Source organism: Schistocerca nitens, chromosome 1 (genome assembly GCF_023898315.1).
Source record: "Schistocerca nitens isolate TAMUIC-IGC-003100 chromosome 1, iqSchNite1.1, whole genome shotgun sequence".
Lineage (NCBI taxonomy): Eukaryota > Metazoa > Arthropoda > Insecta > Orthoptera > Acrididae > Schistocerca > Schistocerca nitens.
In genome coordinates this window covers 747569930-747594531 of record NC_064614.1, presented here as the reverse complement: position 1 = coordinate 747594531, position 24602 = coordinate 747569930, and the positions used below count along the sequence as shown (strand labels likewise).

Here is a 24602-nt window from a genome sequence, read left to right as displayed (position 1 = left end):
ATAATCGCCACACTTGCTTCAGAACAGATTGGTGATATAACTTTCCAAGCCACCCCTAACATGGGGTACAGTACAGACGCCTTTGGCCGCTCCTCTGGAGTACAGGTGCCACCTGTGCCTGAGAAGTGTAGGTTGGAAAATGGACAACTCCTAGCCCTCAAAACCTAATAGTGTCAGGGTCGGAAAAGAACAAGAGTTGGCCGAGGATGGCCAGATAGGAAAGATAAAAGTGAGGAGCCTGGCATAAGTAAGTGGAAGCAATGCCAGGACTCAGCTCAGGGCCCCATTGTTGCCAGTCACGTACTCACTAGGTGTCAGTCCCAGGGGGGGGGGGGGGGTCTTACTGTATTTAGCCTTTACAAATTAGATAGTACTGATAAAGAAATGTGAATGCTTCTTTGTCATCATTATAATACATTCTTATTGATTGGACTGGCAGAAGACCCTTACTATTTTGTCAGGATGGAGACTGAGGACCAGTGTGGCACCGTTAGATGCAATAAAACAGTATTCAAGGTTATTCCATTTATTACTCAAAATATACAAGTCCTTGCCATGTCTTATGTAATGGCTGGTGGCTACATAATGCAGAGAGCTATCTGCTGAACCCAACAGCGGACTACAAGCTGCCAAGAACGCTTCATCAGCTCAGTGTGGAAGTTAGTGGCACCACAGTGCACCAGTTCACCACCTGCCGGTGAGGCAGGCCTGTTTGAAGATGGCAGTGACCATGATGCTTCTCTTTGTTACACATGCCATTTCTGGGCTTACTCAATCCATCACAGATCGCTGCCCAAATTGTCTCATCAGGTGGACTGCAAAGTTGGATGCCGTGGTGCTGAACCTGGCGCATCAGTACAGTAGGCTGTCAGACTCATATGACACTGGTGTTTTAGGGCAGCTTCTACCATAGGTCAGAGCCATATTGGTAGACCTCTGGACTATCCATCAGTGCTGGCTGCTGTTCTGACTTCAGTACTGGATGCTGGACTTCATCATCTATGCCTACAGATTGTTAATCTCATGTAAGAGCAACACTAGAACAATTCACACAAAAGATACAACCACATCATTACCAGAGAATTGTGTGTGAACAACATGAACACCATAGATCAAGTGCCCTACAATACTGAGGGTGGAGTATTTATGTCATCAAGGGAATGTTCCATTTTATGATGTCATTTGTATTGACTAAACCAGTTCTGCTCTTCTTTAGTCATCAGTGGCCTTCATTTCTGCTACATATGCTTAACAAATTTGCTATGGTATCTTTACTGGTTAGTCAAAGTCCTTCTAGGTATTGTTTCACATGACCTGATGTCTCTTACATAACAGTACAAGGGCAGTTTGGTCTACAGTCTTCTAAAACTTTTCTCCTGAGCTCACTCGCAGTCTTGCTCAAGAGTGTTGAGGTTGCTGTCTTCCTGACTGAGCAAATGGAATTGAAATGTTAATGCTTCCTAGCTGGTGGCTGTTAATACATCCACATGACTGAGTAATGTGAACTGTTTGACCTCAGAAAATTTTACTTCCTCATATCATTACTAATTTTTGTGTTACAGTAGTTTTAGATGTGGGTCTTGTGCCAGGATCCTTTGTTGTAGTGAAGATATTAATTTTACATTTTATTTCAGACAATGAAAAATACTTTATTCTGAAGTATGATCTAAAAATGAGACCCTACAGTAAAAAGACACAAAAATATTTCAACTTGGAAGTGGACTTTGTGGACCTTGCTTGTTTCAAGACTAATCGAGATGATGAATGAAAATTAGAAAGCTAACAGAGGACATGCAAACAATGTACCAGAGCATAATTCAAGATATGTATATAAAGCACAAGACTTTTTATTTTTGAATCAAATACCTAGTCTGACAACATAATAGTAAAAATCCAAATGTATGAAAGTCCAGTAAATTTGTTAAGAAAAATTTTAGCTAAAATGCATGAAATGGACTCTATCTAGGATGGCAGCCAACTTGAAATCTGAAATAAAATCCAATAATGACCCTTCGAAGTTGGAACTGCAGTTTACAGTAAAATCTACAATGAAATCCAGCAGTGACTCTTTAAGATTTGAAATACAGAAGAGTAGTGAATAAATAAGCAACAAATTAACAGAAACAAACATCACTTTTGATAGCACAGTAAAAGAAATCAATTTTAAAGTTAGTCCAGCTGTTAAAGAGGAACATTTAATTGCAGCAGATAGTAGCATTCTTGTTGTACAGGAAACTTGTATAGATATAACCCTGGCATTCATGAACTTGACCATGCTTATAAATTTATCAAGTGAAGAGTAATCAGAAGTAAAAGTGAATTAAAAGCAGAATTGCATATGAGAAATTTTGGTACGACAATTAATGACTGTAGTTTAAAATTATGAGAAGAATAGATTGCTACTCACCATATAGAGGAGATGTTGAGTCGCAGACAGGAACAACAAAAAGACTGCTACACATGTTAGCTTTCAGACAAAAGCCCTTCTTCTAAAGTAGAAGACACAAACACATTCACACAAACACAACTCGCACACACATGACCACTGTTTCTGGCCACAGACTGGACTGCACACAGCAGCAGTGCCTCAAATTCAAGATCCATCACACTAACTACAAAGTAAACAGTCAGCACTGCAGAGTCCACTTGTAGAGGTGAGTCAGCTAACAGCCTTATATCTATCTCACTGTGGAAGTTCATGCAACTGGCCTACAATTTCACCCTTGTTCAGTCACAGGTGTCCTCACTGATGTGCGCAATGTTATACATATTGTTACATCTTTATCATCCATCTGCATGTCCAATAGACTTACTAATGGAACTGGTATTACTTGTTATTTCTGTACTTGTATCATCTGCCAGTGAAAGACCATTTATAAATATCAAAAACAACAGAGAAGCCTTATGACACACCATGTCTGATTGCTTCAAATTCTCAGTGTCTGTTATGTTATTGACCTGGAAATGATACTTCCTGTCATTCAGATAAAAAAATCATGAACCTGTTGCATTTACTATTACATAATATTTCAATTTTTGCTCGAAGGTATCATGTTCCACACAATCCAAAGGCCTATCCAAGTCGTAAAATATTCGCAATGGTAGTGAGTGTTGATTTATTGACAACAGATATCAATTGTCAAAGTAAATATTACGTTTTTCAGTTGATTATCACAACTGCAATCCAAACTGTTTGCTACTGAGTGCATAAAAATTATTTTACATGTTTTTTAAGACAAATTCAAAATATTAATAATGAAATGGGTCATCAGTTCTTTACTAATGTTTTGTCTCCTTTTTTGTGACATGGGCGCAGTTTCCCACTGTGAAAGTACCACTACAAAAATATCCATAACATGTTGTTGTTGTTGTTGTTGTTGTGGTCTTCAGTCCTGAGACTAGTTTGATGCAGCTCTCCATGCTACTCTATCCTGTACAAGCTTCTTCATCTCCCAGTACCTACCGCAACCTGCATCCTTCTGAATCTGCTTAGTGTATTCATCTCTTGGTCTCCCCCTACGATTTTTACCCTCCACGCTGCCCTCCAATACTAAATTGGTGATCCCTTGATGCCTCAGACCATGTCCTACTAACCGATCCTTTCTTCTAGTCAAGTTGTGCCACAAATTTCTCTTCTCCCCAATCCTATTCAATAACTCCTCATTAGTTATGTGATCTACCCACCTAATCTTCAGCATTCTTTTGTAGCACCACATTTCAAAAGCTTCTATTCTCTTCTTGTCCAAATTATTTATCATCCATGTTTCACTTCCATACAAATTCTTTCAGAAACGACTTCCTGACATTTAAATCTGTACTCAATGTTAACAAATTTCTCTTCTTCAGAAATGCTTTCCTTGCCATTGCCAGTCTACATTTTATATCCTCTCTACTTCGACCATCATCAGTTATTTTGCTCCCCAAATAGCAAAACTCCTTTACTACTTTAAGTGTCTCATTTCCTAATCTAATACCCTCAGCATTACCCGACTTAATTCGACTACATTCCATTATCCTCGTTTTGCTTTTGTTGATGTTCATCTTATATCCCCCTTTCAAGACACTATCCATTCCGTTCAACAGCTCTTCCAAGTCCTTTGCTGTCTCTGACAGAATTACAATGTCATCGGCAAATCACAAAGTTTTTATTTCTTCTTCATGGATTTTAATACCTACTCCAAATTTTTCTTATGTTTCCTTCACTGCTTGCTCAATATATAGATTGAATAACATTGGGGATAGGCTACAACCCTGTCTCACTCCCTTCCCAACCACTGCTTCCCTTTCGTGTCCCTCGACTCTTATAACTGCCATCTGGTTTCTGTACAAATTGTAAATAGCCTTTTGCTCCCTGCATTTTACCCCTGCCACCTTTAGAATTTGAAAGAGAGTATTCCAGTCAACATTGTCAAAAGCTTTCTCTAAGTCTACAAATGCTAGAAATGTAGGTTTGCCTTTCCTTAATCTTTCTTCTAAGATAAGTCGTAAGGTCAGTATTGCCTCACGTGTTCCAATATTTCTATGGAATCCAAACTGATCCTCCCTGAGGTTGGCTTCTACTAGTTTTTCCATTCGTCTGTAAAGAATTCACGTTAGTATTTTGCAGCCGTGACTTATTAAACTGATAGTTCAGTAATTTTCACATCTGTCAACACCTGCTTTCTGTGGGATTGGAATTATTATATTCTTCTTGAAGTCTGAGGGTATTTTGCCTGTCTCATATATCTTGCTCACCAGATGGTAGAGTTTTGTCAGGACTGTCTGTCCCAAGGCTGTCAGTAGTTCTAATGGAATACTGCCTACTCCCGGGGCCTTGTTTTGACTCAGGTCTTTCAGTGCTCTGTCAAACTCTTCACGCAGTATCATATCTCCCATTTCATCTTCATCTACATCCTCTTCCATTTCCATAATATTGTCCTCAAGTACATCACCCTTGTATAGACCCTCTATATACTCCTTCCACTTTTCTGCTTTCCCTTCTTTGCTTAGAACTGGATTTCCATCTGAGCTCTTGATATTCATGCAAGTGGTTCTCTTTTCTCCAAAGGTCTCTTTAATTTTCCCATAGACAGTATCTATCTTACCCCTGGTGAGACAAGCCTCTACATCCTTACATTTGTCCTCTAGCCATTTTGCACTTCCTGTCAATCTCATTTTTGAGATGTTTGTATTCCTTTTTGCCTGCTTCATTTACTGCATTTTTATATTTTCTCCTTTCATCAGTTAAGTTCAATATTTCTTCTGTTACCCAAGGATTTCTAGCAGCCCTCGTATTTTTACCTACTTTATCCTCTGCTGCCTTCCATAACATAAGTAACTCAATTAATCCAACCAAACAACACGACCACAACAGACTCCAGCATGTAAGCTTCCCTATGACCAATCAAGAACGCGATATTGTGGCTAATGCCTGACTCAGAAGTGAGAAACCACATATTGAAGATATCAGATCCATTTCTGATGTAAATTATGCAAATAGCTGAAACCCATAAAACTCTCCATACAACACAGAATTTGTTTATGATGAAAGAAGACATCATGGCAGGCAACTAACTCTTGGCACCAGTTATATGGGTGTTATGTCCCTCTGGCAGGGCCCCCACCACGTCAGTGGCCCAGACAACCTCATAAACAACTACATCAGTGGCAATAAGCCACATCAGCAGCAGCACTGTTACCCAGCTATAAACATTGTGTCATATATCATACACACAATGCTTTCCCCATCAACACATAAAATGCCATAGGTGTGGAAGAAAAAGGCCCTTGAAAGAGGTATGTTGTATTGGCTGCAATACAGATATGTCCCAACCTGTGGAAGTGAGCCAAGTGAGGGAGCAGTCTACAGAAGTACCTACATCTCAAAACATAGCCCAGAAAATGTTCTTGGATAAATTCACTGACAATGACACAGTGCTACTATGTCACTGCTACACCAATCTACTTACTTAAATGTAGGGGCATCACCACTACAGCCAACTAAAATAAGTCTTTGAGTGTATGCATGTCATCATTTGCCTCTGCTAGTAAAGTTTCCAGTTTTACTTACATATAACATATAGCCAGTAAATTTTCTGATGGTAGTTGACTTCGAAGTCAACAATGTCTTCAGGGTAGACTCTTTCCACACTTTTGGTTTTATGACCATGAAAGAGTTCATCCTACACAAAATGATGGGCCTTGTACTATCTTAAAGACTCTGTGTTACGATTAACTTCAAATTTTTGGAGTAGAGAAGACAACTGATTTTGAAGTTCATGTCATTCTTAGTGACAGTTGTCCCACATTTTATCAAAACCCACGCGGTGCCCTTGACTCTCAAGGACACCCTCAAAACAGAGCTGGATAGTCTCATTCATGGAGATGTGCTACCACCTACACCCCTCATCAATGGGCCACTCTCCTGGCAACAATATGTAAACCTAATAGCGCCTTGAGACTTAATGGTGATTTCAAAGATTATGATGAAGTGGAAACTTATCCTTTGTTGATCCCAGATGATCTCTTTGGAACTTTAGGTCATGGCATCTTATTCACTAAAACTTACCTCACAAACGCATATTTCCAAATCCCATTGGATGCAGCATTACAGACTTATCTAGTGTTAAACAAGCCAACTGTTATCTTTTGGAATCTTTTCAGTCTCTGTCATATTTTAATATTTCATGGCTCAACTGCTACATGATATTCCCAACTGTACTGGGTACCTCAACCATTTTTTGGTGACTGATGCAACTCCAGAAGATCACCTTCACAACCTTGAGCTTTCTGTCCAGAGGCTGTCACAAAGAGTGCTTGAATGCAACATTCACAAGTGTTTTTGTGTATAATCTCCTTTGACATATTTAGGGTTTAAACTCTCAGTAAATGGACAGAAACCAAGATGAAGGATTATGCGGGAGTGATGGATAAAATGTAGCCACCCATGACCATCAAGGACTTACATGTGTTTCAAGGTAAGATCAACTGTTCAGTGCAAACCTAGCAGAACTCTCCTACCCACTTAACCAGCTGTTGTGCCAAGGTGCACTTTTGTAATGGCCACCTAGCTGTCAAGAAGCTTTCAGGGCTTTAAAATATTCCCTTAAGCAGGCATTATGTTTAATGATGTACATTCCTCGTCTGCCTCTGGTATTAGCAATGCAAGCAACCTAGCAACCTGCCCCCTCCCCCCCCCCTTCCACCTCACACACACACACACACACACACACACACACACACACACACACACACACACACACAATATCAATGCAGTCCTACCCCATTACTCCCTTGTGATGGTGCTCCTTCACTTCTATTATTTTTTTAACATTTGGACTTCATTTCCTAAAAATTTTTGTCAGCCAAGAATCTGGCACTCTTTCCATTTAGTTCACATAATGTGTTGCAGCTTATATTGCAATCTAAATGGCAAGTGCTATGAAAAATATTGATTTAGTAATTTTTTTTTGTTCTTAAGTCAATTCTATTTTGCACCATTACACAACTCCACACAAGCCATCATGTTCACTTTCAGTCAACTACTGGGCTGGCCTATTACATGTGAGCTGAACAGCTGTGTTCTATGGCTGACCCTTACTTTCCCTTCTAGCTGGACCTCCATTTCCCTTGAGTGACTACACACTTGTGGTTCTCACCATGTAGCGGAGATGCTGAGTCACAGACAGGCATAACAAAAAAACTGTCACAAATAAAGCTTCTCTCTCTCTCTCTCTCTCTCTCTCTCTCTATCTATCTCTCTCTCTCTCTCTCTCTCTCTCTCTCTCTCTGTGTGTGTGGTCTTAGGGGCCAAAAGATTTATTCGTGACAGTCTTTCTGTTGTGCCTACCTGTGACTCAGCATCTTTGCCATATGGTGAGTGACAACTTTCCTATTCATAAAATTGTTACATTCCATACTGGATTTTCCATTGTTTCAATATTGATATTAATAATCTCTGACACTTAAATGTAATAGTACTATCACTGTGCTCTGTCAATTATTTGCATTCACCTGAGGAGTAACAATGCTGGAAGATGATCTTAAAACTCGGAGAGTTTGGACGCACATACATTCTTTTGTACAGTAAACTACAAATTGCCCCAGTGGTCAGGGGGTTCCAATAATAGCAGGGATAGATGAGGGTATCTTTCAGATTGGAATCTATATTAATAACTTTGAAATTCCAGTCTGTTAAAGACTCATTCATAAGAATCAGATGCACTATGTGTGGCCTTACTGTCAATGGAGCATCATTTTCAGGTTACCAGCTTCAAGATGATCTGGCAGGTGATGTCTTTTCAGTGTCAGTAGCTACTGCAGGTAGTGTTACTTGGAATCCTTACCATTTGACTTCCACATAATCGGCATACTGGAAAGGCTTTGTAAGTTTTATTTGGAAACAGTAAAACTTTTTGGATATTATTGAGTAATGTGGTAATGGGGTAAAAAGTCTTGAATTAAATACATTGCTTCACTTGTATGGTTCAGTGTCAATACATAAACAACATCTCTTGATTAACATCAAACAATGGAAAATCCAGGATGGAATAATTATAATATTATGGAAAGGATATCTATTGATTAATGCAATGAAGCAAGCTGTTTGTAGTTTACAGCATATGCCTTCACGTAATCGTCTGCCACATAAAATTGCCATGATAAAGCTCACTGTTATTGTAGGTACCCATAAAATGCTGTTTTTCTAGGATCGTTCCATTGGGAAATGGAGGTGGTTACTTGTCTCAGTAGACAAGAAAATCAAAGCCATCAAGATAGAAACTGAAGTTGCATGTGAGACTGTTTGAGCAAGACTCTCTATCAGGATTGGGATAAAATGATAATTAGATCCTTGTATTGCCCACCAGGCTCATCTGATGGAACCAAAAACTTTAGAGAAAGCATCAGTTCACTTGCATCTAAGTACCCCAATCATACTGTAATCATTGGTGGAGACTTTCATCATTTAACAATTAATGGGGAAAATTACAGCTTTGTTAGTAGTGGGCATGATAAGACATCCTGTGAAACTTTACTAAACACCTTCTCCAAAAACTACCTAGAAAAGAAAGTTAGGAACCCCACTCATAATAGGAATAAACTTGATTTAGTGGCAACAGACAGACATGACCTCTTAGAGGATGTCCACATCAAAACTGGTGTACTGACCATGATACGGTTGTGGCAACAATGACTGCCAAAGTACAAAGGACAACTAAAAGAAGCAGGAAGATATGTACATTCAGTAAAGTACATAAAAAATCAGTAGTGTCACATCTCATTGAGAAACTTGAAACTTTCATCACAGGGCACGAGAATGTAGAGGAACTATGGCTAAACTTAAAGAATAGTTGACCATGCACTGGATGGATATGTATGTATCCAGCAGAATATTTCAAAATGGTAGGAAACCTCCATGGTATAAATTCACTATAAAGAAACTTCTAAAGAAACAAAGATTACTGTACAATTGGTGTGAAACGAAGCATTGGGCTATAGAAAGAGATATGCTGAATGAAACATGTTTGGCTGTCAAGAGAGCAATGCGTGATGCCTTCAATGACTACCATAGCAGAATATTGTCAAATGATATTTCACAAAACCAAAGAAATTTTGCTCATGTGTAAAGACTGTTAGTGCCACCAAAGTTAGAGTCCAGTTGCTTGTGAATGTTTATTCATTTATTTGTCCAAGAATCATTTTAGTACATTGTTTGTACATGTGACGTAGGATAGTGGTAAACCTAGGTAATTTACAATACAGTAGTCATTTTGACTACATTGTTGACATAATCAAAATGCATAATAATGTAGGTTGGTGTACCACATCACTTCTGGGGTCAGTTAGTTTATTTTCATTCATAATCAACTCTATATTACTGTGATTAACTGGCCTGATGCCCATTTCTTTCCTTATAATTTGCCAGGTTGCTTTAGTTTTATTCTTGGAATTACACAATATTTTGTCTTTCTCTAGTTTTTCTACTTTTGAAGTAACCTGTGTTAGTATTCTTTTGTATCTTTTGAAATATGTAATAAAATCAGGATCAGTATTTTACTTGGAGTACTCATTCAATCTCGTTTTATTTTGACATGATATCCTTATCCCATTTGTAATCCACTTGTTTGTTTTTTGAGTAGAGTTATTTTCTTGGGAAAAGCCATTTCAAAAATATGTTTGAATGTAGTCATAAACTTATCATATTTCTCATTGGTATCATTACAGTCATATACATCATTCCAACTTTCAACCTTTAGGAGAGAACAGAAATATTCCATATTTTTTGTAATGAATTCCTTACAGTGTGTCATATTCTACTGTGAATTGAGTGTTCTGAAATATTCATTGCAAGAATTTGAGCATTGTGATCACTAAACCCTGTGTTTACAACTTGTATGTTATAGGCATATTTGCACATATTTATCAAGATCTTATCAATAATAGATGCAGAGGTTGGTGTTTCTTGAGTTGGTTCAGTTACCATTGCAGTGACGTTGAACAATTGTAGTGATTTATGTCATCTCTGAATTTATTGGATTTTGAGAAATCAATATTAAAGTCACCACATATAGTTATATTTTTCTTGAGAGAGTGAATTTCTTCAAAGAGTTCCTCCATGCAATTGTAAAACACTTTTTTGTCTCCATCTGGCAACCTGTATACACAGATAATAACTATATTTTGCCTTGGTAGTTCAGCTATTGAGAGTTCTATATATTTTTCACAGGACAGCTTATGGTGTTTAGTTACACTATTGAATTCAGTATTTTCTCTAACATATACACAGGTACCCCCATAACTCGATATTTTCCTACAAACACTGAGGGTGGTAAAGCAAAAGCTGAAATGCTTAACTCCATATTCAAATGTTCCTTTACAAAGGAAAACCTGGGATAATTGCCACAATTTAATCCTCATACCACTCAAAAGATGAATGCAATAAGTATGAGTGTCACGTATGTTGAGAAACAGTTGCAATCATTAAAATTGAACAAAGCTCCAGAACCCGATGAAATTCCTGTCAGATTCTTTACTGAATTTGTGGCTGAGTTAGCCCCTTTTCTAACTATAATCTGTTGTAGCTTCCTCAAACAAACAACAATTCCCAATGCTTGGAAAAAAGCACAGGTAAGACCTGTGTACAAAAAGGGTAATAGAAGTGATCCACAAAACTACCATCCAGTATTCTTGACAGTCATTTGTTTTAGAATCTTATAACATATCTGAGCACAAACATAATGAGGTATCTTGAACAGAATGACTTCCTCAATGCCATCCATCATGAATTCCGAAAACATCGTTCATGTGAAACCCAACCACACTTTTTCACATGGCACACTGAGAGTTAGGTAAATACAGTATTTCTTGATCTCTGTAAAGCATTCCACTCACTGCTACACCTATGTTTACTGTCAAAAGTATGGTAATTTGGGGTATCAAGTGAATTTCGTGGGTGGATTGAGGACTTTTTGGTAGGAAGGGTGCAGCATGCTATCTTGGATGATGAGATCGTCAGATGTAGAAGTAACATCTGGTGTGCCCAGGGATGTGTGTTGACACCCTTGCTGTTCATGTTGTATATTAATGATCTTGCAGACAATATTAATAGTAACATCAGGCTTTTAGCAGATGATCCAATTATCTAAAATGAAGTACTATCTGAAAGAAGCTGCATAAATTTTCAGTCGATTTTGATCAGATTTCAAAGTGGTCCAAAGATAGGCAACTTGCTTCAAATGTGCAGAAATGTAAAATTGTGCTCTTCCAAAAACGAAAAATACACAGGATCCTATGACTATAATATCAATGAGTCACTGTTGGAATCTGCCAACTCATACAAATACCTGGGTGTAACACTTTGTAAGGATGTGAAATTAAATGATAACATACGTACAGTTGTGGGTAAAGCAGGCGGTAGGCTTTGTTTTTTTGGTAGAATACTGGGGAAGTGCAATCAGTCTACAAAGGAGATTGCTTACAAATGACTCAGATGACTGGTTCTAGACTATTGCTCAAGTATTTGGGACCCGTACCAAGTACGACTAAAAGGGGATATCGAATATATACAGAAAAAGGGTGGCACAAATGGTCACAGGTTTGTTTGATCAGTGGGAGAGTGTCACAGAGATATTGAAGGGATTGAACTGGAAGACTCTTGAAGATATATATACACTATTCTGAGAAATTCTATTAACAAAATTTCAAGAACCAGATTTAAATGATGACTCTAGGAATGTACTACAGCCCACAATGTATCGCTCACTAGGAATCATGAGGATAAGATTGGAATAATTACTGCATGTACAGTGGCATTCAAACAATCAAGTCTTCCCACACTCCATATGTGAATAAAATGGGAAGAAACCCTAATAACTGGTATAACTGGTAAAATGGGGTGACACGCACCTCACTGTCATTTGCAGCACACAGATGTGCATGTAGATGCAGAAACACTGTATAACACTAGATTGCAATAAGACTTTATTTTTAATATGAAGTATCCAAGGGGGGCTTATATGGGGGGCTGGAAATCAATAGTAGGAAAGAGAAGAAAAGGAAAAATTGTAGGTATATGTGGATTGTGTGAAAGACATGAAAGAGGAACCCACCTCGAATAATTTAGCATGGAGCATAATATAACCATTGCTAACACTTGGTTTAAGTATCATGAGATAATGTTATACACATGGAAGAGATCTGGAGATACCAGAAGGTTTCAGACTGATTATGTAATGGTAAAACAGAGATTTTGGAATGAGATTTTAAAATGTAGGTCATTTACAAGGGCATATTTGGACTCTGACCACAGTTTATTGTTTATGAACTGTGGATTAAAACTGAAGAAATTACAAAAAGGTTGGAAATTAAGGAGATGGGACCTGGATAAGGTGAAAAAACCAGATTTTTTAAGAATTTCAGAGGGAGCATTAACCCTCTATTGCCCAAATTATTATTTCCTGTAGAAAAAAATATTTATATGCACAGAATGTTAGAGAATAATGTATTTAACACATATCAGCTGAATTTTTGTTTTTGAAAAAAATTATTTTTTAAAAATAGTTCTGTGACTCTGAGGTCACAGTGGGCAGTTACATTGTTTGTGTATAAAGCAGTCATATTGTAACACTCAAGTCACACTGGTCAAGAAAGAAATAACGATCCTAATGCAAAATATAACGATAAAATTTGACGTGACTTCAGAGTCACGGTGGGCAGTAGAGGGTTAAGCAAAGACTGACTGAAAGAGGGGAAAGGAATACAGCAGGAGATAAATGGGTAGCTTTGTGAGATGAAGTAGTGAAGGCAGCAGAGGATCAAATAGGTAAAAAGACAAGACCTAGCATAAATCCTTGGATATCAAAGGACATACTGAATTTAAATAATAAAGGCAGATTATAATAAATCCAGTAAATGAAGCAGGCAAGAGGGAATATAGATATCTAAAAATTGAATCTGACAGGAAGTGTAAAATGACTAAGCAGGAATGACTAAAGAACAAATGTAAGGATTTAGAAGCATACATAACTAGGGAAAGATAAATACCACCTGTAGGAAAACTGAAGAGCCCTTTGGAGAAAAAATATGCAACTGTATGAATTTTAAGAGCTCAGATGAAAATACAATCCTATACAAAGTAGGGAAAGATGAAAAATGGAAAGAGTAGATAGAGGAACTGTACAAGGGATGACACTGTGAGAAAGGAGCAAATGACATTCCATCAGAACTACTGATAGCCTTGGAAAAGCCAGCCATGACAAAACTATTCCATCTAGTGTGCAAGATGTAAGAGATAGGCGAAATACCCTCAGAGTCCAAGAAAAATGTAATAATTACAATTCCAAAGAAAGCAGATGCTGAGAGTTGTGAATATTACCAGACTGTCAGCTTAATAAGTCATGAAAATACTAACATGAATTATTTACAGAAGGAAGGAAAAACTGGTAGCAGCCAACCTTGGGGAAAACCAGTTTGGATTCTGGAGAAATGTAGGAACATGCAATGCAGTACTGACCCTACAACGTCTCTTAGGAGATAGTTTAAGGAAAGGCAGACATACGTTTACAGCATTTGTAGGTTTAGAAAAAGCTTTTGACATTGTTGATAGGAATACTCTCTTTGAACTTCTGAAGATATCGGGGGTAAAATACAGGGAGAAAAAGGCTATTTACAACATCTACAGAAATCAGATGGCATTTATAACAGTTTAGGGACATGAAAGGGAAGCAGTGGTTGAGAAAGGAGGGAGACAGGGTTGTTGCCTATCCCCAATGTTATTCAAGCTGTACACTGAGCAAGCAGTAAAGGAAACCAAAGAAAAATTTGGAGTAGGAACTAAGGTTCAAGAGCAAGACATAAAAACTTTGAGGTTTGCCGATGACATTTTAATTCTGTCAGAGACACCAAAGGACTCTGGAAGAGCAGTGAATGGAATGGACAGTCTCTTGAAGGGAAGATATGAGATGAACATCAACAAAAGCAAAATGAAGATGACTGAATGTAGTTAGCATAAATCAGCTGATGCTGAGGAAATTAGATTAGGAAATGAGACACTAAAAGTAGGTAATGAGCTTTTCTACTTAGGCAGTAAAATAACTGATGACAGCTAAAGTTGAGAAGATTAGTCTGCTATTCATAATAAAGTATTCATAATAAAGTATTCATAATAAAGTGCCTGGCAGAGGGTTCAATGAACCACCTTCAACGCATGTCTCTACCACTCCACTAATGAACGGTACACAGGAAAAACGAGCACTTCAATTTTTCTGTGCGAGCCCTGATTTCTGTTATTTTATTGTGATGATCATTTCTCCCTATGTAGGTGAATGTCAACAAAATGTTTTCATAATTGTAAGAGAAAACTGGTGATTGAAATTTCATGAGAAGATCCCGTCACAATGAAAAATCCCTTTGTTTTTATGATTGCCACTCCAATTAACATATCACATCTGTGGCACTATCTCCCCTATTTTGTGATAATACAAAATGACCTGCCCCTCTTCGAACTTTTTTAATGTCTTCCATCAGTCCCACCTGATGCAGATCCCACACCACACAACATTACTCCAGAATAGGGTGGACTAGCATGGTGTAAGCAGTCTCTTTAGTAAACCTGTTGCACTTTCTAAGTGTTCTGCCAATAAATCGCATTATATATGTGATCATTCCAATTTAGGTTATTTGTAATTGTAAACCCTAAGTGTATAGTTGAATTTACAGCCTTCAGATTTGTGTGACTTACCATATAATACATGGAATAACCCTGGAGATACTAAAAGGTATCAGATAGATTATATAATGGTAAGACAGAGATTTAGGAACCAGGTTTTAAATTGTAAGACGTTTCCAGGGGCAGATGTGGACTCTGACCACAATCTATTGGTTATGAACTGTAGATTAAAACTGAAGAAACTGCAAAAAGATGGGAATTTAAGGAGATGGGACCTGGATAAACTGAAAGAACCAGAGGTTGTACAGAGTTTCAGGGAGAGCATAAGGGAACAATTGACAGGAATGGGGGAAAGAAATACAGTAGAAGAAGAATGGGTAACTTTGAGGGATGAAATAGTGAAGGCAGCAGAGGATCAAATAGGTAAAAAGGCGAGGGCTAGTAGAAACCCTTGGGTAACAGAAGAAATATTGAATTTAATTGATGAAAGGAGAAAATATAAAAATGCAGTAAATGAAGCAGACAAAAAGGAATACAAACGTCTCAAAAATGATATCGACAGGAAGTGCAAAATGGCTAAGCAGGGATGGCTTGAGGACAAATGTAAGGATGTAGAGGCTTATCTCACTAGGGGTAAAATAGATACTGCATACAGAAAAATTAAAGAAACCTTTGGAGAAAGGAGAACCACTTGCATGAATATCAAGAGCTTTGATGGAAACCCAGTTCTAAGCAAAGAAGGGAAAGCAGAAAAGTGGAAGGAGTATATAGAGGGTCTATACAAGGGTGATGTACTTGAGGACAATATTATGGAAATGGAAGAGGATGTAGATGAAGATGAAATGGGAGATATGATACTGCGTGAAGAGTTTAACAGAGCACTAAAAGACCTGAGTCGAAAAAAGGCCCCGGGAGTAGACAGCATTCCATTAGAACTACTGACAGCCTTGGGAGAGCCAGTCCTGACAAAACTCTACCATCTGGTGAGCAAGATGTATGAGACAGGCGAAATACCCTCAGATTTCAAGAAGAATATAATAATTCCAATCCCAAAGAAAGCAGGTGTTGACAGATGTGAAAATTACCGAACTATCAGTTTAATAAGTCACAGCTGCAAAATACTAATGCGAATTCTTTACAGATGAATGGAAAAACTGATAGAAGCTGACCTCGGGGAAGATCAGTTTGGATTCTGTAGAAGTATTGCAACACGTGAGGCAATACTGACCCTAAGGCTTACCTTAAAAGATAAATTAGGGAAAGGCAAACCTACATTTGTAGCATTTGTAGACTTAGAAAAAGCTTTTGACAATGTTGACTGGAATACTCTCTTTCAAGGGCAGGGGTAAAATACAGGGAGCGAAAGACTATTTACAATTTGTACAGAAACCAGATGACAGTTATAAGAGTCGAGGGACACGAAAGGGAAGCAGTGGTTGGGAAGGGAGTGCGACAGGGTTGTAGCCTATCCCCAATGTTACTCAATCTGTATATTGAGCAAGCAATAAAGGAAACAAAAGAAAAGTTCGGAGTAGGTATTAAAATCCATGGAGAAGGAATAAAAACTTTGAGGTTCGCCGATGACATTGTAATTCTGTCAGAGACAGCAAAGGACTTGGAAGAGCTGTTGAACGGAATGGACAGTGTATTGAAAGGAGGGTATAAGATGAACATCAACAAAAGCAAAACGAGGGTAATGGAATGTAGTCAAATTAAGTCAGGTGATGCTGAGGGAATTAGATTAGGAAATGAGACACTTCAAGTAGTAAAGGAGTTTTGCTATTTGGGGAGCAAAATATCTGATGATGGTCGAAGTAGAGAGGATATAAAATGTAGACTGGCAATGGCAAGGAAAGCATTTCTGAAGAAGAAAAATTTGTTAACATCAAGTGTAGATTTAAGTGTCAGGAAGTCGTTTCAGAAAGTATTTGTATGGAGTGTAGCCATGTATGGAAGTGAAACGTGGATGATAAATAGTTTAGACTAGAAGAGAATAGAAGCTTTTGAAATGTGGTGCTACAGAAGAATGCTGAAGATTAGGTGGGTAGATCACATAACTAATGAGGAGGTATTGAATAGAATTGGGGAGAAGAGGAGCTTGTGGCACAACTTGACTAGAAGAAGGGATCGGTTGGTAGGACATGTTCTGAGACAACGAGGGATCACCAATTTAGTATTTGAGGGCAATGTGGAGGGTAAAAATCGTAGAGGGAGACCAAGGGATGAATACACTAAGCAGATTCAGAAGGATGTAGGCTGCAGTAGGTACTGGGAGATGAAGAAGCTTGCACAGGATAGAGCAGCATGGAGAGCTGCATCAAACCAGTCTCAGGACTGAAGACCACAACAACAACAACAACAACAACAACAACAACAACACCATATAATTGAAATTTAGCGGATTTCTTTTAGTACTCATGTGAATAACTTCACACTTTCCTTTCTTGTTCAGGGTTAACTGCCTCTTTTTGACCATACAAATATCTTATCTAAATTGTTTTGCAATTCGTTTTGGTCATCTGATGCTTTACAAGATGGTAAATGACAGTATCATCTGCAAACAATCTAAGAGGTCTTCTCAGATTGTCTCCTATGTTGTTAATATAGATCAGGAACAGTAGAAATCCTATAACACTTCCTTGGGGAATGCTGGATATTACTTCTGTTTTACTCGATGACTTTCCGTCTACTACTACAAACTGTGACTAAATCACAAATCCAGTCATACAACTGAGGCAATGTTCCATAGGCACGTAGTTTCGTTAGAAAACACTTGTGAGTAATGGTGTTGAAAGCCTTCTGGAAATCTAAAAATTTGGAATCCATTTCACATTCCCTGTCAATAGCACTCATTACTTCATGAGCATAAAGAGCTAGTTGTGTTTCAGAAGAATGATATTTTCTGAACCATGCTGACTATGTGTCAAGAAATCATTTTCTTCGAGGTACTTCATAATGTTCAAACACAATATATGTTCCTAAACCCTACTGCAAATCAACATTAGTGATATGGACCTGTAATTCAGCAGATTCCTCCTACTTCCCTTTTTGGGTATTGGTGTGACTTGAGCAATTTTCCAGTCTTTAGATACAGATCTTTCTGTGAGCGAGCAGTTGTATATAATTGTTAAATACGGAGCTATTGTATCAGCATACTGTGAAAGGAACCTGATTGGTATACAATCTGGACTGGAGGCCTTGCCTTTATTAAGTTTTTTAAGCTGCTTTACTACACCGAGGATATCTACTTCTATGTTTCTCATCTTGGCAGTTGTTCTTGACTGGAATTCAGGAATATTTACTTCATCTTCTTTGATAAGGAGTTTCGGAAAACAGTGTTTAATAACTCTGTGTTAGTGGTAGTGTCGTCAGTGAATTCATTGTTGTTATTGCGCAGTGAAAGTATTGATTGTGTCTTACCACTGGTGTGCTTTATGTATGACCAGAATCTCTTTGGGTTTTCAGCCAGATTTTGAGACAGATGTCTGTAGACTGGCAGTGGCAGTGGCAAGAAAAGCATTTCTGAAAAAAAAGAAATTTTTTACATCAAATATACGCAAGTGTTAGGACGTCTTTTCTGAAGGTATAGCAGTGTACAAAGTGAAATGTAGTTGATAAATAATTCAGAAAAAAGAGGATAGAAGCTTTTGAAATGTAGTGCTACAGAAGAGTGCTTAAGATCAGATGTGTAGATTGTCTAACTAATGAAAAGGTACTGAATAAAACTAGGGAGAAGAGAAATTTGTGGCACTTGACCATAAGAAGGAACAAGTTGATAGGACACAGTGTAGAACATCCAGGAACCATCAATTTAATACTGGAAGGAAGTGTTAGGGGATAAAAATTGTAGAGGGAGACCAAGAGATGATTACTGTGAGCAGTTTAAATAGATGAGTGTTCCAGTAGTTATCTGGAGCTGAATTGATTTGCACAGGATAGAGAAGCATGGAGAGCTGCGTCAAACCAGTCTTTGGACTGAAGACCCCTCCAACAACAACTGAGCTAAGACACTAATTTCCCATGACTTCTCTTGATCCCTTTTTGAAGAGTGGTTTAACTTCAGCATATTTCAGTATCTCTGGGAAGTGGTCTTCTTTTTAAGGTGTTGATTAATTACTTGTGTTAGTGAGTATGCACTTATGTTGTGTAATGCTTTAACAACTTTAGTTGCTATTCCATCTCAACTTGCAAAGTTTTGGTTTTTTAATGATGAGATTACATTTTTGACATCTTTTCTGGAAACTTTTAAAACTATTTTAAAGTGTTACTTACCCTCATATGGTGGGAGGTGAAAGCATATAATGCAGTCAGGAATACTGTCAAAAATGATTGTTTAGGTGGTCCAGGTGTTATGGTGCGGGGAGGCGTTGCACGTGCATACTGACCTCCAAAACTTTGAACATGATAGACTCACTGGTCAACATTATTGTGACTTTGCACTCCTGCCCCATGTCCAACTTTTCAGCAGTACATTCAGCCCTGACTTCAGTGTTATGGATGACAATGTGTAACTGCACTGTACAATACAGGTGGAAGAGCTCTCAGAATGAGAGGATGTATGACAAATGTACTGTATATTTATTTATTGGTCCTGTGAATCATACACTGTACAGGGGTACATGGTCATTCCCCATGTGGGATGCATTGGGAGACGTATTGCAGGATATCCACATGCAACAAGAACCATCCAAGAGTTCCCGACTGCACTGGTGAAGGAGTGGTATGCCGTACCACAAGAACTCCTTACCAACTTTGTGGCCAGCATGATAGCATGTTGCAAAGGATGCACTGCTGTCCTATTACGAACCATATTCGACCTTTTTGTAACAACCGGGAAACCATCATAAATCATAGTAACTTCAGAGCAATTATTGTCTGTGAACAAAAGTGTCATTTCTGTTGATCTCATTGTCTATTTCTTTTAGTTATCTTCTGTACTATACTGAGGCAGTTCTTCCTATGTATTGTCCAAGTTTTATCAAGCTATGTTACTTGGCAGTAACTTACTTCTGCACATCAGTGTATGATGCATGATATTTTTTTTATTTTATTTATTTATTTATTTATTTTTTCAGGAAATTCAGTTAACATAGTGCAGATACTAAAGATACATTTTAATCATTCAGAATATGTGAACTGTACATCATAAAAAACCATATTACCCATTATTTAGAAAACTTCAAATATTAACTCAAGGCTCAATCCTTGGACCCATTTTATTCCTGTTCTATGTAAATGACTTGCCTCTCAATATAAATAGTCATTTAACTTCATTTGCAGATGATACTTCTGCCCTAATTGAAAATGAAAATTCTGACAACATACCACAGAGTGCCATGAATATGTTAAGTAACCTGGAAACATGGTTAAGTCAAAATGGCTTAAGGCAAAAGATTTCAAAAACATGATGAGTTTTAAAACCAAACATTCAAAAACCGAAGAAATCTGTGTCACTCACAACAATCGAAAAATGGAAGAACTTGATTCAGTCAGGTTTCTGGGAATAAACTTAACAGAATTTTGCACTGGAATTCCCATATACAATATCTAGCAAATAAATTGAACAGCCTTGCATTTGCAATGGAAATTTTAGCCTGTGCCACTGATATGGCCACCAGGAAAATAGCATATTACAGCTACTTTAAATCGGTTATTTGATATCGAATAATTTTTTGGGGAAACTTGGGAAATGTTACACGAATTTTAAAATTTCAAAAAAGAATCATTCACAACAAGTGCTCTGCACAGCCAGGGCATCATGTCGACCATTATTAAAGACCTAAAAATATTAACTGTCCCTTCACTCAGCAAATGGTTCAACGAGAACAAGCTGATTATAAACATACAGAAAACAACGTACATCAACTTCAGACTCTCATCCCAAAAACAAGAAATGCCTGATGTAATTCTAAATAACCAAGAGCTTATGTGTGTGGACTCTGTCAAGTTTCTTGGTATATGGCTTGAAGGAAATCTTAAGTGGGAGACTCACACAAATTATATCTCAAAAAAGCTCTCAATTGTGTGTTACATTTTAAGGATACTCAAAAAATCAGTCACAAAATCTGTTCTCATACATGTATATTATGCTTACTTCCATTCTACATTACAGTATGGAATCATATTTTGGGGGAACTCACCTGGAGGTAGATATATTTTCAAAATGCAAAAACAGGCAATACGCATAATATGTAATCTAAGACGTAACGAATCATGCAGACAACATTTCAAAACTAATGGCATTATGACACTGCCCTCTGCTTACATTTATAATATCGTCTCATTTGTCAAGTCATACCTGTTAAACAATGACTGCACACTAAAATTCAATGGAGATATTCATAACTATGCAACAAGGCAGCAATCTGACATACATATGATTCAGTCCAGAACTACCTGCTACCAAAAAAGTGTTTTAAATGTTGGGATACAAATGTATAATAATTTACCCAATGAAATCAAAGCAACAAAGAACCCAAGAGCCTTCTCACATAAGTTAAAAAAATATGTCTTGGACCATTGGTTCAATTAGGTCTGAAAATTATATACTGTGCATGTCTACGAAATATACTGGATTATTATATACTCTGCATGTCTATGAAATACACTGGACTACTTTACTATTACATTTGTATTGTCTGTTTGTATTTTACCATACAACATTTGTATTTACTGTTTTGTTAAAGATAGCTAACTTCCTCATTGCAAAATAATGTAAAATCAATTTATTAAATATTACTTGTAAATATGTTCCCTTGACCTGTCCAATATCGTATGTACAACCTTCCAATTCTATGATTTGTATTAACTGTTTTGTTTAAGATAGATAATTTCCTTGCTACAAAATAATGTAAAAATCAATTTGTGAAAATTACTTGTAAATAGCTCTCTTGACCTATCCAATATCATATGTACAGCTGTACAATACTAGGATTGCCTGGACCAATAAAAATACAATAAAATACAATACAATATTTGAGATGGTTCTTTTCCTACGCGGCAGAGCTGATCTATTAAAAAAAATCATTTTGAACACTCATATGACACAAGACATAAAGATAACTTTATGTTCACCTCTCATTGCTTAAAACTGCATGCTCATACTCCTCAGTATATGGCCATGAAAATTCACAACACAATAAAGGGTGGGACATAATGAATATGGAGATAAATATTTTAAAAAGCAAGTTACAAGATTTTCTAATTGAATGATGCTACTACTCTGTGGAAGATTTCATGAAGGATGAAGTGATACTTTGAGCTGGATCCCTAAAATGGAATAAAAATTTATGATAGTTATAGTAGATGTAAATACTGTAAGTTTGACAAATTGCAAGTAAGTAAATGCTCCATGAAGTATTATTGTAAGTGTGACAAAATTTTAAATAAGCATATTGTAAACTTGACATGTCTCCTGTACATCAGACATATGTTCTCAAATTGTGTACATTATGAGATGAATAAAACACATTTCACGTTTGACATTACTATTGAGCAGATTAATTCACGCAGGACAGGCTAGTAATTTGAGCTGGATACACCTTCTTACATACACCAAGTGTGTGTGTGTGTGTGTGTGTGTGTGTGTGTGTGTGTGTGTGTGTGTGTGTGTGTGTGTGTGTGTGTGTACTTCATTTTAGTGCTATACCTGAATTTTTGACACATCTCCCGTATGCAAACCATGTGCATTGCAAACGTACATCATCAGTTGATTAAACTACAATTCACATTTAGCCTTGCCTTATAAAAGCTGTGTGGTTTCCCTATTACCCTTGTTAGTTTAATCCACAGCCCTGAAACTTTAGTATCAATGTAGGATGTCAAGTGCATTTTTTCTATGAACAAAATGCCAAATGCTGCGAGAATAAAGGGGAAACATTCTGAAGAATTTTTTATTTATTTATTATGTAATGTCAGTCCCATCCATAGGACAACCTTCAGACATGTGGAACAAAACAAGGTATATACTCATTACACAGATCAGGAAGTCCTGAAAGAGATCAGTGATCAGTGAGCACTTATACAAAGAGAGTACTGTCCAGTGTGCACTCCATTATTCTGCATCTGGAACTAATGCTTTTTAGGGCACTGCCATCATCAGTTTCAAGACTAATGAGTACAGATAATATTGTCAAATTTTGCACTGAATTAAACCATGTACAAATGCCAAATATAGTAACAAAGAGTATACTGAATAAAGAGTACACCTGCTGGTACCAGAAATAGACATTAATTGACATAAACTGAATGAAATTTTATTTGAGAGTTTCCTTGGATTGAGATGTAACTGATAAGTTCATAGATCTACATAATGTACCTGATACCTGATTCATGTGGGAGTAGGGGATACACTATTCAAGTAAATTATGCAATCCCCAAGAGAACTTGGGTCAACGACACATTGTTTTTTTATTATGTTGACCTACATTTGTGATTTGTGATTATGTTTCTTATTGTTGCATGTATTCATTACCATATTGTTTAACTCTCTTTAAAGTAATGTAATCAATTGCAAAGTTAATCATCTCATTATATATACTAAATTAGGATATTATACAGATGGAAACTTCATGTATACACATTTCAGTCCAGTCAATTTAATAGTTTCAGGTCCACAAAGCCAGAAATTCATTTATGCAATACAATTTTCAAACAAAATTTGGATCTTCATTCTATCAGCAACTTCAGTGAGAAAATGAGAACAAATAGAAAGGAGGCCAATGTGGTCTCCAGAGAGTCTATGAGCAGTTTCCCACTAATTACCAAAATATTTTTTTATGTCACAGACAGTGAAACAGAAGAGACTCAAGATACAAAATAATGAATGGAAATTGATCATATATTCATCTCCAACTACAACATATTCTCAACAACTCAAGATTCATCAAAAGAAAAATAGTACTGAAGTCCTACACCAAAACTACAAAATACTAGAAGTATAAGTGCTCCGGAGTGAAACACTACCAGATGTGTTATGCGTTAGTGAGCAAGAGCAAACTAAAGCAGTCTAATGGCAGGAGACTATGATCTGGTTCCCTTTTTCACTCTTGATTTTCAATGTGCAATAATTATTGTTTAATGATATTTGATACAAAACAGAATGTACATTAAAAGGATTTTTGTTCACACCTCATAAATTGAGGTAAACAGTTGTTCATGAAGTAAACACATGTTACTCAGTAGTTTTGAATACAAAATGGTGTAATTTATTTTATATAGATTAATTATAGTTGATGAATAAATTGTCACTCTTGAGGGAAATGAAATATTAGTTTAATTCTGACCGTAATTTCCATGTTCCAATACTAATCAACTGAAAACAATCATAACGTAATATTTAACACTCAAAGTCCCTGTATTTTATGAAAAAAAGTACCATATTTAAAAAACGCCTTTGTTCTCTGTTGACCTTTGTGCCATGTGAGAAATTATTTGTATTATCTTTTTTATTGAAATT

At 37.0% G+C, this 24602-nt stretch overlaps 1 long non-coding RNA gene across 2 annotated transcripts in view; it reads left to right on the top strand.

Annotated features, from left to right (window-relative positions):
• Positions 1–24306, top strand: part of LOC126260546 (uncharacterized) — a 73020-nt gene extending 48714 nt beyond the window's left edge. For both annotated transcript variants that reach the window (XR_007546643.1, XR_007546644.1), the window contains exon 3: positions 23750–24306. This is a non-coding gene — a long non-coding RNA (uncharacterized LOC126260546). The remainder of the gene's footprint in view (positions 1–23749) is intronic.
• Positions 24307–24602: the final 296 nt, after the last annotated feature.